Here is a 17,067-nt window from a genome sequence, read left to right on the forward strand (position 1 = left end):
GTATAGACAAGTACAGCAAGCCTTACACCTTGTGCTGCTTCACCATTCTGAAAACTCTGTCAAAACATTTAAATCAAAGAAATCATTCAGTGTCCCTCACCAGCAGTGACAAAGCAGTGATGATCTTCTTTCAGGGATATTGGACCACCTCTGGGTGTACTGCAAGTAAAATATTTTCTCAAACATCTGTCTAGCCTGGATGCTGAAACGCAAGCTGGCTGATTTTATGAATGGCTCTTGACCTGTTTTAGGTTTTCAGCAGTGAGAATCTGGTTTCCAGTTGTGGTAAAGAAAGAGGACAGTTTAGATTCCTAATGTATCCAAAGGAAAATTTTAAAAAGGCAATAAAATCTTAGTTTCTAAAAACATAAACTATGAATCTAAATATCCATAAAAGTGCAAATGAGCTGGACAGCCAGCAGGATCAGATAGAGACCATTACAGCAATGGGACCTGCACTTTATTTCTGTCAGCAAGTTGAGTGAGATGGTACAGACTATTGGGTCCTTCTTACTCCTGACTCCAAGAGGGAAGGGTAACCTCTAATGCTGTTTCCCATCATGTCACTGGTTTATTGTCCATAAAAAACCTTCACCCTTTGGGCCATGGTATTTATTTCCTCCAACAAGGAAAAGATGATTGACCCATGGCATGTTTACTATGTCACCTTTATCTACTCTTCCACGGTTTTTTCCTTATTCAGTGTATGCCTGTGTCATCACAAGCAACATGATTAGCTATCAAAACCATGTGAGCTGATAAGCCCATAACTCTGTTCTACAAGCAATTAGGCCTTCAGCACCCCAGGAAAGTGAGTGGAGGAAGGCATGAGGTGCAGGTAGGCAAAGTCAGGGAGCGTGAAACAGGGCTTCTGGTTTGCTTCAGCTGCAAAGCACACTTGATGCTTTCTTTGCAGCACTGCAAAGGCAACATGAGGTGGGCTTCCAAATGTGTGACAGGCAGCAGCCACCTCTCTGGAGAGGACTGGTGCTTTGGCGTGGGCAGCCCCACTGTGGGCAGGAGCAGGCTGCCAGCAAATGAGGATCAGATTGCTCATTTTGCTTCCTAATTGTGTATCCTCCTTCTGCCTCCATCCCTGCCCTCCACCCACCGTGTTTAAGCATCCACTCTCTGGGCCGGGGGCTGTAACTTGCCCCCCACTGTCGGGGGCACTTTTCTTTACCTGCACCTTCCTTTGGGGAAAGGCAGAGTAGCAAGGTGAGTGCTGGGTCTCCCTGTAGACCAGAGGATTCATATTTCACCCAAGATGTAGACAAGTCACTTGCCTTCTGGCCTTGTAGGTTGCCAGCCTTACTGTGTGTCAGAGACCATCAGGACCGTGTCAGGAGGCCCACCAGGCTCCCCCAGCCTGCTGCAATGAGGAGCTCTGCTCCTGCAAGGTGCCCTCCTCTGGCTTTGCCTCCCTTGTCCTTTTCAGGGCTAGGGCCTCATGTCCTTTATGTGCTAAAAAAGCTTTTAATGAGTTACTTTCTTAAAGGCCTGAAGAAGTGTAAAGGCTGTGCTGAGTTCATCTCCTTTGGGGGATGGAAAAAACCCCACGCCCTTGCATTGCAGTCAGCACTGCCCTACCCGACCTCTCCCCCTCACTTGCTGAGGCCATGGGCTCCTATGTCCCTCACAGACAGCACAGAGCATGTGTTTGCTGGGTCTGTATTTTGCTGTCACATTAACACACAGATGCTGTACCTCCCAACTGGGTCCTAGAGGCTTTATTTAGGAAGTGAAATGGGCTCTTCATTAAAAACTGGTACACAGTGGGGTTCAAGATGATGATTTGTATAATTAGGATTTTAAAAAGTACATTATTTGCCTTTCCCTGTACATAGATATTAACTGTGAAAAGGCCATAGCTGGCAGGAGCGTGGTTTACTTCAGTTTCTGCACATCTATTCTGTGGGGTCTGGTAGGATCAGGACTACCATGAGTCTTATCCATGGCCAACTGTGAGGGGCAACTGTGGATCCAGCCTGTTCCCCTGCTCTAAGTGAAATGCAAAAAAACCCCAAGAAATATGAATGCTAAAAAGGTAAAACCGAGTCCAGCTCCAGGTAAAGGACATGTACAAACTCCTTTTCAGTGCTAATACTCAGGACAGAATTTTTCCTGGACTGTTATCCTTTGGTATGCTAGTAAACCAAAACATAATATTCAATATAAAAAGAACCAGGAGCGGAAGAAACCACAATTCAGGACTCAGCATCTGAGCAGTGTGGAAACAAATGCTGATGGGGGCTGGAGCCTTCAAATCCAGCCAAGGGTCCCTAGGTCACAGGCTGTGCTGGGTTTTGGGTGCATCCCAAATGCAGTGGGGGAGTACTAGATGAGACCAGGAAAAAATCTGCTCCAGGAACTGCCTGTAATTTATCCAGCTCTGAACAGCTGTTTCAGGTCCTGCTTTTACCCTCTTTGTAAAAGGTTACATAAAAATTTCAAAGAAGAGAGTGAAACGAAGATCAGGAAAAGAATTGAAGAGTCCCAAACAAACATGATTTTGATAGAGGAACTGGATTTTTTAAACTGTCAGTTTGGCCTTCCTGGCTGTCAGCAGTTTGTTGTGTGCTGAAGGGAGAGGACAGTGTAGTGGAAATACCTATAAAGCAGCGAGAGCCTTACCGAGGCACTGCAGCAGGAAACACACAGGGCTTTCTTGGCTACTTCATGCACGATACTATGGTTAAACCCTACAGCATGCCTCATCATAACATCTGCCTTATCAGCCTCACTATCTGATGACAACAGCAGCCCTCAGGAGACCAGACTGACATCATCCAAAACCTCAGTAGTTCAGAGCAAAGGCTGAAGTATGCAGCTAGGCTGCAAGCTGTGCTTGACTGTGTTGATCTGTTTGTACTCTGAACTTGCAGGCACATTGCTAGAGGAAGAGGAGTATAAAATCAAGCCCAAACAGCTTTTTCAGAATGCTTCTCATAGGCTAGCGTGCTATTTTGCAGATGAATGCAGCAAGCAGAAGAGGGTTTTGTCCTCAGCAAGTGGAAAAAGTTGGCTCCACAGCTCTCTGCAGCTTTGAGAGGGAGGAAAAAAGCCCAAACCAAAAACCCTGTCACTGTTTGGAGGAGGAAAGGGTGGCATTGGTCATCTGGCACGGAGTCCCATTACCAGCTGACCCAGATTTGGATGTATGTGGCTGTGAGGTTTGGGTTTATTCCATACCAGAGACAGGGACTTGTTGTTGATCGAACTGGAGCTCTAAGTCTCCAGTTGCTAAGGTTTGGGATGGATTGTTCACAGTCACCTTGCTCTTCTCCTTGTCTGGTTAGTGATGGTTCAGTGTGGCAGAGCATGCTGGCTCTGGCCTCCTGGTCTCCTTTCTTTCATGTAAGATTAGGGGAATTTCTGCAGTCACAGAAAATTAAGTAGGCTCTTCTTGTGCAATATTCACCAGGCTGCTCTGGTTTTAATTTGCTCTCCCTGTCCCTCTCTTTAAAACACCTTCTCTCATTTATGTCAGCATAGATTTACCACACCCCACTTATTTCAGACCTGGATGGCACCATGGAAAAAGATTACCAGCCTTTTGGAGCCGCTGCTTTATGTCTTGGACAAAAGACTATCACATGGGGCCATACTCATTCAGGAACTGCTTTTGTATTTGTACAGCACCTAGCACAAGTGAACCTACTCCTGCTTAGCTTTGGCTGTACTACAGAACTGTTCTTAAAAAAAAAAAAAACAACAACCAAACCTGGCTTTTAGTGTTTGGTTTGGGTTTTTTAACTGCAGTGTAAGCTTTCAGATGGAAATGAAGCTGTATTCAAATGCTGAACGCATGCATAGCTGCAAGAGAAGGGCCATCCAGCACATGGATGCTAAGTGTCCTTTTCCAGCCCCTATTCAGACCCAGGGCCTACCTCCCCGGGGCGATGCGAGGTGCTGTGACCCTGGGCAGGAGGAGCAAACCTTTGAGTATGTTGAGATGTCTGCATCTGTTGGATGGACTGGGGGAACTGCAGAGGGTGGGCTGTGGAGTGGTGGCTACCACAAAGGTCAAGGTCTCTGCTGGAGCCACATCACACCTGTGATTCTGTGATCCCCCTGCACAGGAAAGAGAGGTGGCACTGGGACTGGACACTAGGACCTGCACTGTACCCTCAGTCCTCTCCGTGTATTTATCTAAACAAAGTCAGTCCCCTGAGAGGATAGCTGGAGAGATGGTACAAGCTGACATGCCTGATGGAGGCTTGTGTGATGTCCTCTCCCCCTGCCCGATAAGCTCAGGACAGGCAGCAGAGCAGGCAGGACACCACCAGGAGACCCTGGGACTTGGCTTGCCAAAGGGGCCTCCACCCTCCAGGACAGTCATTACATCCTCACCATGGTCTGGCTGCTCTCATAAACTGGTTTCTTACCCTCCCATCATGCCTGCTTATCTCCAGCAGTGGTGGGGACAGGATGACTAACCAGCCAGATTGCCAGCGTGTGCTACCTCAGCAGTGTGTAAAGGTTTTGTTGTTGTCACGGTACACAGCATGCTGAGGGTAGGTGCACGGGGATGCCTTGATGGATGTCTGCTTTTGTTGTGCTCCTGAAGAGATGTATAAAAAAAATGTTAGCTGAAGCTTACCAAAGATGTCTCCTGGCCCCCCCACAAAGCAAAGGCTGAAACTTCAAGGAAGAGATGTGCTGGAAAATTGGCCCTTTAAATGGCTATAAATCTTTTCTGCTGCCAAAGGATTGGAAACTGCTGAAAAAAAATTTAAAAGATAATTTATTTTTTTTACTGACTTGGTGAAGGCCTGGCTCAGAGGAAGGACTGGAAAAGAGATCTGGTGTAAATAAGACCTGCCCTTTCAGATGGAGTGTTAGATAAATCCAGCTGTGTTGTGGGACTCTGGGAAGCCTCCCAGGACAACTGTAGTGAACTTAAAAGTGGTTTATTGAGCCATAGTGTTATTCTGTATTTGGTTCAACGTATTTTGTTAGTCTTTACAAACTTTAAGGAACACTGGGAATGCAATGTGCCATAGGGGGAAGGCTTAGAGAAAAACTTGATTAGAAGATGAATTAATTTTAAAATGTCTTCTCCTACAATGCTCTTTAAAATATTCATCCTCTAAAGCCCACTTGGTTTTCCTCTGCTTGATGTATACATCCCTGACACTCACCTGGCCCTGCAATATTATTTAGTTAGTGGTTTGGTTGCTTCACTCTCTGCTGCTAAATATATTATTTAAAAAGCCCAAACAAACAACTTTAAAATAAACGGCACAGTGGAAGGTGTTTGAGATGGGGGCTTTGTAAGAAATGCAGGTGGAGTTTTTCATGTTTTGAAACAGTTTCTGGTCCTGCTTTCCTGAAGAGGAAGAAGGCCCTTTGAATGGCTCTTGAGAAATATGCTGATGGTCTGAGCTGATGGTCTGAGTACCCACATCACCAGCTCCCCATGACAATTGCCACCGATTGACCACTTGCTGGCTGTCTCTGGAGCAGCCAGGAATGGATGAGTCACGGAAACTGAATTCCCCATCACCCTGCCTGCCCAGGCCCTCCGAAGGAGCTGCATTCACAACAGAGAAGGAAAGTTAGCCCGTTTTTATTTCCCCCCACCCCCCGTGAAACATTGCTCTAACAAAGCTTTTCTGCTTCCACAGACGTCAAGGCAGCATTCTTCACGAGTGTTACCTGCACAATGTCATACTAAGAGAACAATCTCGAGTTGTGCAGGGCACATTATTTTTTTGTAGATAATTGATTCCATGCTACTTCAGGTCAGCAAAAAATGTATTGTATTTGCAAATAGCTTTAGCTGAAAATACTCAAAACCATTGCCATATTTAGGTACAGCAGTATCTAATTGCTAGTTTTAATTTTGCTATGATTTTTTAAAGAAAATCTGGTCAGCTACTAATAATTTCTAAATAAAATAACTCTCTTGGAAAAAAAAATGAGAAAGAAAAAGAAATTAACAGATTAAGCTCTGGGTGCTTTCCTGAATAGAAAATTACTATTTGGGGAGAAAAAGCAGGTTCTTTTCAATGAGGAAACTCAGTTCTTTTTATTTGAGATGTGCCTGGAACATTAATCAATTATTCACACAGCTCTGCGCCTGCAGCTCATACCAATGAACTCAAACAGGGAGGTATTCAGAATTTCCCCTGAGGTATTCTCAAGTGAAATATAATACATTTAAAAGTGTGAGTCCAAAAAAGTTAAAGGAATTTCTTTTCTTGACACCAGTTGCATACTGGGAGAAAAAAGCCTGAGTCCTGCTGAACACCAGCCCTTTCCCTTCAAAGGAGCTTTTCTGCTCCTGGTAGCCCAGCACACAGGATGTGTAGGTCTGGCACATGCTGTCAGGCATCCCTCCTGGCACAGGTGGCCAGGTGGCTGCCTGGCATCTTTGGGTATTAGCCACAGCCACCCACAGCACCTGGCTCCTTCTCCTTCCCTCCCGATCCTTGGTCCTTCCACCTGCACCAGGAATCGCCCTCCCCTCTGAGGTGCTCCCTGGGGCCTTTTCTTTGAGGTTTGCAAGTCACTCAGAGTCACAGAGCAAGGGATGGTCACAGCTCCAGCTGCAGTCTTCAGTGCTGGAGTCCATCCTGGCTTTTGTGCCGTGACGGGATCCAGTGGAAGGTGCCAGAAGCCAAAGGGCTGATTTACTGCCGAGCTGCTCTCTGTGAGTCAGCACCAGTCACAGGTTTCCAGCTCACATGGCTGTGACGTGAGGCCGCACTGATGCACTCACATTAAACGAAGGCACAGAGAAATGAGAGCTGCAATAGGAATTGCACCTCGTGTCCAGCAGCAAAGCCAAGCACAGAGATCATCGAGAACCCTCAGTGCGGATGCCCCCGCATCACCTTGGCCTGGTCCTCACTCCTGCTTTTAAAATGGGGTGGAGGGGGAATGTCATGGCCTCTGCCAGTTTTCCCTTGTGGGAAAGGCATTCCTGACCTGCACACTGGAGATCATTTTAGCTGCAGGCTCTGGGAGAAGTGTCACCAGCACGGCTCTGCGGTGCCTACGCCCGTCTGCAGTGGGAGGGACTGGTGACACCTTGGCCACCGGTGACACCTCAGCCATCGCCCCACTTCTCCCTGCATCAGGGTTTTGGGAGCTGTGCCACCCCAGGGCACAAAGAAACACTTTTGCAAGCCCAGCTCTCTTGATGGAAGTTTTTTCCCTGCTGCAGCAGTGAGACTTGGGCTGCCAGGGCAGGGGATGTGTTGTGGCACATCTGGGGACACCGTGTCCTTTGTCAGGGTGAGTGGGCTGTGCTGGCTCAGCTGTCAGGCACACTCTGTCCTTTGTTTCCGTTTCAAGATGATGATATTTGGATGAAAGTAGGGCGTCTGCCTGGCATAGAGCCAAAGATGTACTGGATAAGACCAACAGGCCATCTGATCTGGGAATCTTTATCTGTCAGTGGCCAAGCCCGGGTGCTTCCAAAGAATGCTTTAAGCCTCCCTGGAGTTGTGCAATGTTATCTCATGGAGGGTGCTGGGAAAATGGTGACTTAACCTGGGAAAGTGCAGAGAAAGGTGGTGCAAATGTTTAGCAAAGGGCACTCTGGGAATCCTTCTGGTGGAAAGGGCCTTGCCATGCCACAGTTTTGCAAAGCTGCCCTTTTGCCAAGCTGGCAGATGCTTCTTCCTGAGGTCACATCTTAAACTCTCTTGGAGATGGCAGTACCTCTGTCCAAGGGGTCACCTGATTGGGAGCACAGGATGCCCCAGGACATATGCTGATGGCTCCCAAGCTCCTGGCTGCAGGTTTGGGTGTTGGTTGCTTCCAATGAATAACTCTCCCACAGCTGGTTTTAATGAGCACCTGACTCTCCCTCTCCATACTGTCACAGCAGCTTGCACCAGAATTCTCTGCACCAGAGTTCTCTTGATAGAAAAGAGGAGGAGGTCTCTGCAGGGGCACATTCTGGTGTCCTATGCTGCTTCTGAAGCCAAATTTTGAAGATACTGAAGTTTGGGGGGGGGGGGGGGAGGGAAGGAACAGAATCCGAGTTTGCTTCCCTAGGACAAGGGGGAAGAACTGAAAGGGATTTCAGTTGGAAGTGCCATCTGACTGGTGTCCTACTGAATCCAACGTTGTCTTACTGCAGAAATTGAACAAATTTGTTAATTGGATTTTGGGTAATCCATAACCTTGGACAGGTTATTCTTTACTCAAGAAAACCATAAATAAATGCAGTTTTTCTGAAGCACTGACTAGATAAGCAGTGCTAAGAGAAGTTCCTGTGAATGGTGCTGTGGGGTGGTGGTTCACTGTAAAGGAACTGGAGCTAGAGCTAGGTTCTGTTCTACACAGCAGGGGGGACCAGTATGAAAAATGGATCAAATAATATTCAGCTCCCTTAAGCACTTTGGAAGCATGTTGAGGTTTTGAATGGGTTTGTACCTCCCTGTGTAAGCCAAACTAACAGATACAGATGCAAACAGATAATATCTTTGGGTGCTAAAAGAAAATATTTTAGTATAAGAGGGTAATCAAATCCATATTGGATGAAATTATTGTTTTGTTCTAGGAATCATTGAAAGAAGAGAATTAAAAAAACAACAAAGAAACCCCCCATGCAACAGTACTTCACAAAATCCCAGAAGTAACAGAAAATACCAAAGAATAGATTACATAAAAAGCTCGGGTTTACTTCTGGATAACTAGATAAGATGATCTGCACACACCTATTAACTTGTGGGTAGATCTGTAACCCTCTGCTAACAGTAACCACATTAGTTACTCTTACAGTAACTGCAGAGCAGAGGTGATGCACCACTTACACCCAACCTATGCCTTATTTCAAGTGCAAGTGGTAGCTGGCTGGTGGATTGGCCCTAATAGCTCGACAGCAGAGGTGCAAATCTGATTGCTTCTCTGGTTTGCATGTAGAAGTTTGAAAGGCACTGAAGGCAATTGCAGCTGTCTGGCCTGCATGTGCATGAGCTGTGCATTTGGTGAGTGTACATCTTGTTAAGATAGGCTAAAACTGAAAGCATGTGGGGAGAACGAACTTGAGAGGGTTCCTGGCAGTGTTTCTGCTGCAAGGTGGTTATTTGAATCAGCAGCTTGTGATGCTTAATGTAAACAAATTGTGAGAAACATCATTGCTCTAAGGACTGAGCTGGGTAGCTCGAGTAGGAAGAAATGCCCAAGGGCATTTTAAATAACTTTACACCATTTTTCAGAGGTAGCAGGTCCATGTCTGTTTATCATAGGCTGACTGAGGTGGCTGGGACAACAAATGGACAAAAATGGAACCTGTACTTCTGGCACGGACAGCCTGTGTGGAGCACAAGCTTCATGTGGCACCTGCCCCAACCAGGTGGCTGCACAGCCCTTGTCCAACCTCAAAGCATCCCTGTAACACTGATCTTGGTTCCCCTTCCACCATGCCAGGAGGAGAGGTCTGCCTTTGCCAGCAGTGCCCTCCTCTGCTTGAGACCCAGGCTCCGAAGCAGCAGGATGGGCAGTGGGAATCAAACCCAACCTCCTTGGCCCACCGGGGTGTTCCTGTCCTCCCTTCCTCCTGGTCAGAAACTGTTAATCATCCTGAACTGCTTACTGGTTTTTCTGATCCTAGGCAGGGCTTGAACTTGGCCTTCCTAGAGGTGAAAGCACAATGTCTTACTGTAACTCATTTTACCCGCCAATCCTATCCTGAACTTAACAATATTTTAATCACAAAATCCAACCTCAAAACCCACAGAATTTTCAGTTACTGTATTTCATCACCACACAGCTGAAAACAACTTTTTTTTTCAACCACCCTTGTTTTTCTAAAGTGAATCACAAACCATAGAACTTAACAGACGAAAGAGACCCAAAGACAAATTCTCTCTTGCTAGCCCTGGTGTATATAAGGAATAATGTAATTAGAGTAAAAAATAGCATTTCTCCACAGTCACAGGGGTATAACAGAGTTTCAGGAGTCAGCCTCTCCTTCATTAAGTCAGATAGTTCATCTTAAACAAGCCAAAAAGCACTGTTGCCTACAAAATACCGGTGGTGCTTATCACTCAGTCCTTTTTTAATTAGCCCAAGGAAGGGATCCCTTACCTTTTCCCCAGAGGGTGGTTCGACACTCGAATCGATTTTATCACTGTTCTCTATGTCCTGGTAAGTGGTCTGCTGCTCACTTTGCTGCTGTTCTTGGCTGTGTCCCTTTGAATCACTGGGTATTGCCCATCAGGAAAATGCTAACTAACCATCAGGAGTGCTCTGTGCTGCACCTCAGCATACAGTAGTGTCCAGCTTCCCCCGGGAAGACTGTTCGATGCTTTTCACTCCGGAAAATTGGTGAGAAAACCAGGGTACTTGAATTTAAACGCCCACAGAAAGGCTACAGGATAGTCAAGGGAGAAAGCCTGATCTTCAGGCTGTCACTCCCAATCAATAGCCACCTCTTTTTTCTTTTTATTTTTTCCCCCATGGTGTTTATACTCTGGAAGAATCAAGGGCATTTCGCAAGCTGACAAGATGTTTACAGTTCCCAGCCTCCGAGGGAGCCTCTGCCTACAGGTATGCTGGGATAATGGCACCTTGGTAAATGCTCGGTACTTGTGCTGATGAAGGGGCAAGCATCAGGGACCTCAGCCTCATTGACAGCAAAGCAAATCTGAATTACTCCAGATTTAAAGCCATCTACCTAACAGCAGAAGTCTGGTCTTCAAGACCCGCTGATGCTTAGTTAAAACATGAGCATCAGCACTGCTGTAGTAAATCTGCATTAAAAACTTGGCTGGGGAAGCTTCTGGAAGCATCCTGGGTGATTAGTGGCATTTAAGGAGGCCAGGGACAGGTTGGTCCCCGTGTTAGACATTGCCCAAGGTTGGTACCAGTGGTGGCAGTGGCCCTGCCTGGGGCTACTCCGGTGGGGCCGCGCCAGAGCCACCCCGCCCCTCTCCGGTGGTCCCTGGAGGGCAGGACAGATCCAGCACAGGGCAAGTGGTGCAATCAAGCTCTCAATGGGAGCTGATTTACTTCCAGTCATGTCTGGAAGGGAGGGAGTGACATGCTTTGTGTCCTGATCAACTTCATGCATCTTCCTATTTGGAGGTTTGCAAAATTAGAGTTCATAGAACCTTCCCCAGCCCCTTCCCTGAAAGCTACACCCACATTTTTCTCATGTATGACTCACTGTTAAAACAAAACGTTTCTCCAGCTAGAGTTTTTTTCTATGCTATGTATTAGAAACAGCTGAACAACTGCCTTAATATCAGGCTTCTCGGGTGACAGAGCAAGCCTGACTGTGCCTGCAAACATGAACATGCACACGTGTACATATGCTTCATCTATTTTTAATTTGAGTTTCTCTTTTGTCCTTTCCACTCCTTTTCCTTTCAGGTTCTCGTATTTGTTTTGTATTTGTCCTTCTCTCCCTGTCTTCTGCGTGTGTAAAGTGCAGATATCTGCAAACACTTGAATTCATCTTTCAAAACGATGGTATGAAGAGTAATATAAAATGACCTCATCCATTCCTTCACGGATAAACAGAAGGAAGGCAAGGGAGTTCTTTCATATGATACAAGAGAGTTAAACCGGATCAGTTTAAATGAAACAAAGGAAAAGATCAGATGAAATAACAGGAAAAGTATCCTCAGTCTGTCAGATTGAGGAATAATTTGTTTCTCATGGGCAGTGGCTGAATTGGATAGTTTGCCCATGATTTTTTGGGAGTGATAATGCTTGTCTGTGCCCAGAGTGAGGTGTTTCTTCATCACTTTGATGTGTGCAGCTCTGAAACCAGCAACACAGAAGGCCACGGGGGCAGAGATGTCAGAAATGGTACGAGGTTTCCTGAGGTGATGGAAAGGCCACCTGGGAAGTTGTGAAGGAAAATTCCAATGACTGCATGCAATATGTGGAAGAAGCAAACAAGAGGCCTGAGGTTAAGGCACGTTCACATGTGAAGGTTGCTCACCTTTAGGCTAGTCCCCTGTGTAGTTTGGACATTTAGCTCTTTTTCAAAAATTACACTTTGGGGTTAAAATGAAGGACTCAGAAGCGGAAAAAAAAAAAGCATATACTTAGGCAAGTGTTCTGCAGAGAACGACAGATTTGTTGGCGAAGTCAGAAAGGTAAGGGGATCTGCTCTGGAAAACTAACCCACAGCAGCCACTTAGAAGGAGTCCTGCATCATCCTTAGGACATGATGCTGAGTTTGTGCATGTCTCCATTCAGCCTGGCCTCTGCCATCCCTAGGACTGCCTGGGGGCTGCTGGCCACGGCGGGGAGGCAAGGTTGGCAGGTGCAGGGGAGGGTGTCACCCCATGCTGGCATGGCTGCCAGGGCTGCCCATGCTGCCCAGCTGCCCTGGCCCCACTCTCACAGTGCATGGAGGTGGGAAAACAGAATTAATCAGCTCGCTGTGGCCCTTTGGCTGCAGGCTGAGCAGGTCAGGAGCAGCCCTTCTCCTCCTGCTCAGCCTGTGAGCAACTTCTGAGGACAATTAACAACTCAACAGGCTGAACAGGTAGGGCAAGTGTGGCAGCAGAGCAAGTTCCTCTCACACCCCACTACCCACAACACCTGGGCTTAAGTCTCTACTTGAATGAAAGTGCAAGTGTTAGGTGTGGTTATATGAATTATGTACAAAAAGTTTAATGTGTTCAAGGGTACGGCCTCAACTGGCAGCTAACAGCCATGAATGAGCCTTGGGGCCAGCCCAAGACAGCTTCCACTCAAGTGGATAGAGGGATGGTGTTTTGTTGGCTTTGGGAAGAGGATGAGGTCCTTCATGGCCAGCCAAGGAGAGATCAGTCTAATGATGTAATGCTGCTTGTAACTGCCTGTTCAGCCTTAATTCATCTCTTTTGTGGGCATGCATTATGGCACAGTCTGTAATTACACGATACATATACTACTTGCTCTGCAAGACACCCGCCTCATTGGGAAGCAGAGGGAAGGAAAGGGCAGAGGGGCTCTCTTCAGACCCTGCAGTCAGTTCTGTGCCCCAGGACACTGCTCTGCAAAATCCTTCCTGTGGGGCCTCAGACAAGAGAGTGCTGCAACACGTGGGTGGCAGGGACTGAGTTAAGGTTTCACCAGCAGCATAAGCCTATTTTTCTAAATATAGGGGCCTGGTTTTGCAATCTGAGTTGTGAGCATAGCTGTATGTGAGGGGCAGTCAACAGCAATGATGACTTTACATTTAAACTTCCTATACAGCCTATCTGGATCCTGGCTGCAGGAGGTATGAAAATCCCTTGGCTTGCCTGCTGAGGCATGGTGGCACACCTATCTGCTGGCAGCAGCACACCAGATTGCTGCTGGCAGCAGCATCAGTTAAAACAAAAGGTTTTATCTCCCAGATCTGACACCACAAGTTTGCGCTGCTTCTAGCTATCTTTCCAATCTCACCTTCTGCTTCATTTGACATGCTCCAGAGGCTCTGCTGGTTTGGCTTCCAGCATCCCCTAAATAGGCAGCTCAAAGGCTGGCCAAGGATCCTTTTGCCCACTGACAAATGTGAGACTTGAATTGATGAAGAATATGAAAGGAAATTCTGAAGCAGTGGAAAATGTAATACAGGGGAACATAGCAAATTTAGAAGGAAATGGACACGTGAGCTTGGTAGTGGCTGGAAGCGCAGGGAGAGATGATACAGGAAAGGAGCTGCAGGGGATCTAGAGGGTCAGAAGGAAAGAGAATATCCAGAGCAGAAAGGAAAGGCTAGGATGTGAGAGTTATAAGCAGGAAAAACAGATGAAAACCAAAACAAAACAGAGGAAACAAGGAAAGTAGCTCAATTAGGAGATGAAAGCAGGAAAGATCATACCAGCAAGAAAGGCTTTGGATTCATTCTCCCTGCTCTGCCTCCTGGGTGTTATACCCTCCTTCATCTCTGGGCCCCAGAGGGTCACCCTGGCCAGGTCTCAGTGTGTCTCTGTGGGGACTGACCAGGAAGGGACAAGGTGTGATGGCTGCACAGTGCTGCAGCCAAGCCATTGCTCCTGGCAGGGCTCTCTGAGCTATCCAGCACCCCTTTCCCAGCCCTGCAGCCCGTAGGCCAGCTCCCTTGCTCTGGTGTTCATGTCACTTAGGTACATCAGCCACTGCAGCCCAGTCACTTGTCTGGGATCTCTCAGTAGAAGGGGCAGTAAACCCACTCACTGAGGGACAGTGGCTTGCTGCTAGGGGCTCCCAAAAGACAAATACCCTGATATGTAAAATGAACAAATGGAATCACAGAATCATGGAATTATTGCAGCTGGAAAAGACCTGAGATCATCAAGTCCAGCCTATGAACTAACACTATCACATCAGCCAGACCATGGCACTGAGTGGCACATCCAGCCTTTCCTTAAACACCTCCAGGAATGGTGACTCTACCACTTCCCTGGGCAGTCCGTTCCAATACCTGATAACCCTCTCAGTAAGGAATTGTTTTCTTATGTTCAACCTAAATCTCCCCTGGCACAGCTTCAGACCTTGCCTTCTCCTGTCACCCAGGGCCTGGGAGAAGATCCCAACCCCCATGTGACTACAACCTCCCTTCAGGTAGTTGTAGAGAGTGATAAGGTTCCCCCTGAGTCTCCTCTTCTCCAGGCTAAACAACCCCCATCTCCCTCAGGCTCTCCTTATAAGACTTTCCCCCTGGTCCCTTCACCAGCCTCATTGCTCTCCTCTGGACCTCCAGAACCTCAATGTCCTTCTTGAAGTGAGGGGCCCAGAACTGTACACAGTACTTGAGGTGAGGCCTCACCAGTGTTGAATACAAGTGGAGAATTACATCCCTTGTCCTGCTGGCCACACTATTCCTGATACCAGCCAGGATGCCATTGGCTTTCCAGGCCCCCTGGTCACACTGCTGGCTCATGTTCAATCGATTGTCAGCCAGTACTCCCAGGTCCCTCTCTTCCCTGGCTGCTCCAGCCAGTCTTCCCCCCTCAGCCAGTAGCACTGCATGGGGTTATTGTGGCCGAAGTGTAGGACTCTGCACTAGGTCTTGCTGAACTTCATACTGTTGGCCTTGGCCCATTGTCCCAGCCTGTCCAGGTCCTTCTGCAGCATCTTCCTACCCTCTGGCAGATCAACACTTCCCCTCAGTTCGGTGTAAATTCCCCTAGGAATTTACTAACCATGTGATAAAAACTGAGTCTGATCTCCTGCAAAGGTGGCTGGGCTGGAAAATATGTTGAAAGAGCATCTTCTTCCTCAGTGAATCTTCTTTGGGCCTGGACTTTATCTGCTACAGGGATGGAGTAATCCCACTGACATCACCAGGCTGACGCGGGTGTCAGACTGGTGCGTGTGGCTTGTGAAATAGGTCAGAGCTGTGTGCTCAGAGGTACAGCTCTGAGTTTAGTGATAAAAAAGGTGCTTTTGCAGCTATTTCCTCCCATGAGCCTTGCAGAGCTCCCCAGCTGGTAGAGGGCTAGCGGATGAGATGCTGGAGGCTCCAGGCATGGCTCAGGGATGGGTGCTGCTCGGGTTTCCTTTAACAACTTTCTGCCTGGGCAAGCAGCTGATTTTGTTGACGTGCCACCTTTCCTGTGCATGAAAACGAGATGAAGCACTATGTTCGTGATGTTGTAGGGCCTGCATCACAATTTGTTTGGTTTGGGCATAAAGCAGCTGAGGACTCAGTGTGGTAACAGTTGTGACCACTGATCAGACGCTTGATTTCACACCCTATTTTTTATACTGACGTGCAAGAGATGATTGTTATTCTTCTAGTCCCATGTGAGTGCTTGACTTTTTACAAATGCTTCCCATTGGAGATGTGAAATGAAGTGTTGTCCTCGGAGCTATGTTAATGACCAAAGCTGGGTCTGCTCTGCCGTTGAGGGTAATTCTGAGCACTCACTGCGCTGCTGGTGTCCAGCACATTGCTTTGGGACTTCTGGAGTCATGCAAGCTGTTAAGAAACAACCCACAGATGGATCCCTTCCCTTCACACAGCAGTGCTGGTACACTCCACACCCCACCCATCACACCTAATTGCTCTGTGGAAGCAATTACTGAAAGAGAAAAAGAAACAAAGATATAATCCGTGAAAATGAGGAAGGAAGAAAAGTAACGCCCAGGGAATTTGGTGGAGTTCCACATCCCGGGTGGGAGCAACTGGGCAGCTGACTTCCATCATCCCAGGTGAAGAATGCAATGTCAGTGGAAGCGCCCTACACACCTCTGTGTGCTGCTGGGCAGAGAGGGCAGGGGCAAGTAGCCACAGGGGCAGCTCTGGAAGCCACATGCAAGAAATGCACCTCAATGTATGTGTGTTGTGTGAAGTGGTGACTGCATTCTGCTCTCAGTGCCCCTTTGATGCCGGGAAGGAGTGGTCTGCTTTCTGAGCTAAAGGCTCTGGGGTTTGCCTGTGGGCTAGGTGGAAATAGGAGAAGGTGGAAGCAAGAAGGAACTTGTTCTGTCAGAGAGTAAAAAAACGTCTGAAGTTTGTAGCTATTTACACTGCATAGTGCAGCTTTTAAAGTCGGTGGCCTGAGCACTTGAAATGTTTAAAACTCAGTTTTCCCTCCCCATGACTGTTTTTTGCCCTGGAGTGCTGCCCACTATTAGCTTTTGCCCCTGTCTGTTGCACCAGGTTGAAACCAGATTATTGGGTTCGTTCATGAAACCCCCAGTGTAGTTTTTTTTCAGCATTGCGAGGCACTGTTTGTCTCCAGCCATCTCTCCAAGTCCCGACCAAGGAAACTGTTGCTGTTTGTTTGTCTGCCACGGAGGTGGCAACCACTTTTACTACACGTGAGATGTGGGGTTTTTGTTTTGTTTCTTCCTTCTTTCTCTGACACTTTCTGGGTAATGTTTTCCGTATTTGGTCTCAACCCACAGTTCTCTTCTCAGAAAACTTAAGAGTCACTCCAGCTGTATTTCCGTGGGTGGGTGTGTTTATACACACATATACGTTAAAAATATCCTGCTTAATTCAGGTACTATTAGAATATTCCATTACCTGGGTACTAGTTTAGTTAAGGCCAGTAGCAGTTTAAAACGGGTTTTAACCACCTACTACAAATACTATCTGGAAGGAGTTCACTACTATTTCCCAGCCCTGGATGGCAGGTCCCAGTGGTCTGAGGGGACAGGATGGGATGCCTGCTGCTTCCAGCCTGG

The sequence above is a fragment of the Calypte anna genome, chromosome 5A, assembly GCF_003957555.1.
Source record: "Calypte anna isolate BGI_N300 chromosome 5A, bCalAnn1_v1.p, whole genome shotgun sequence".
NCBI classification, from domain to species: domain Eukaryota; kingdom Metazoa; phylum Chordata; class Aves; order Apodiformes; family Trochilidae; genus Calypte; species Calypte anna.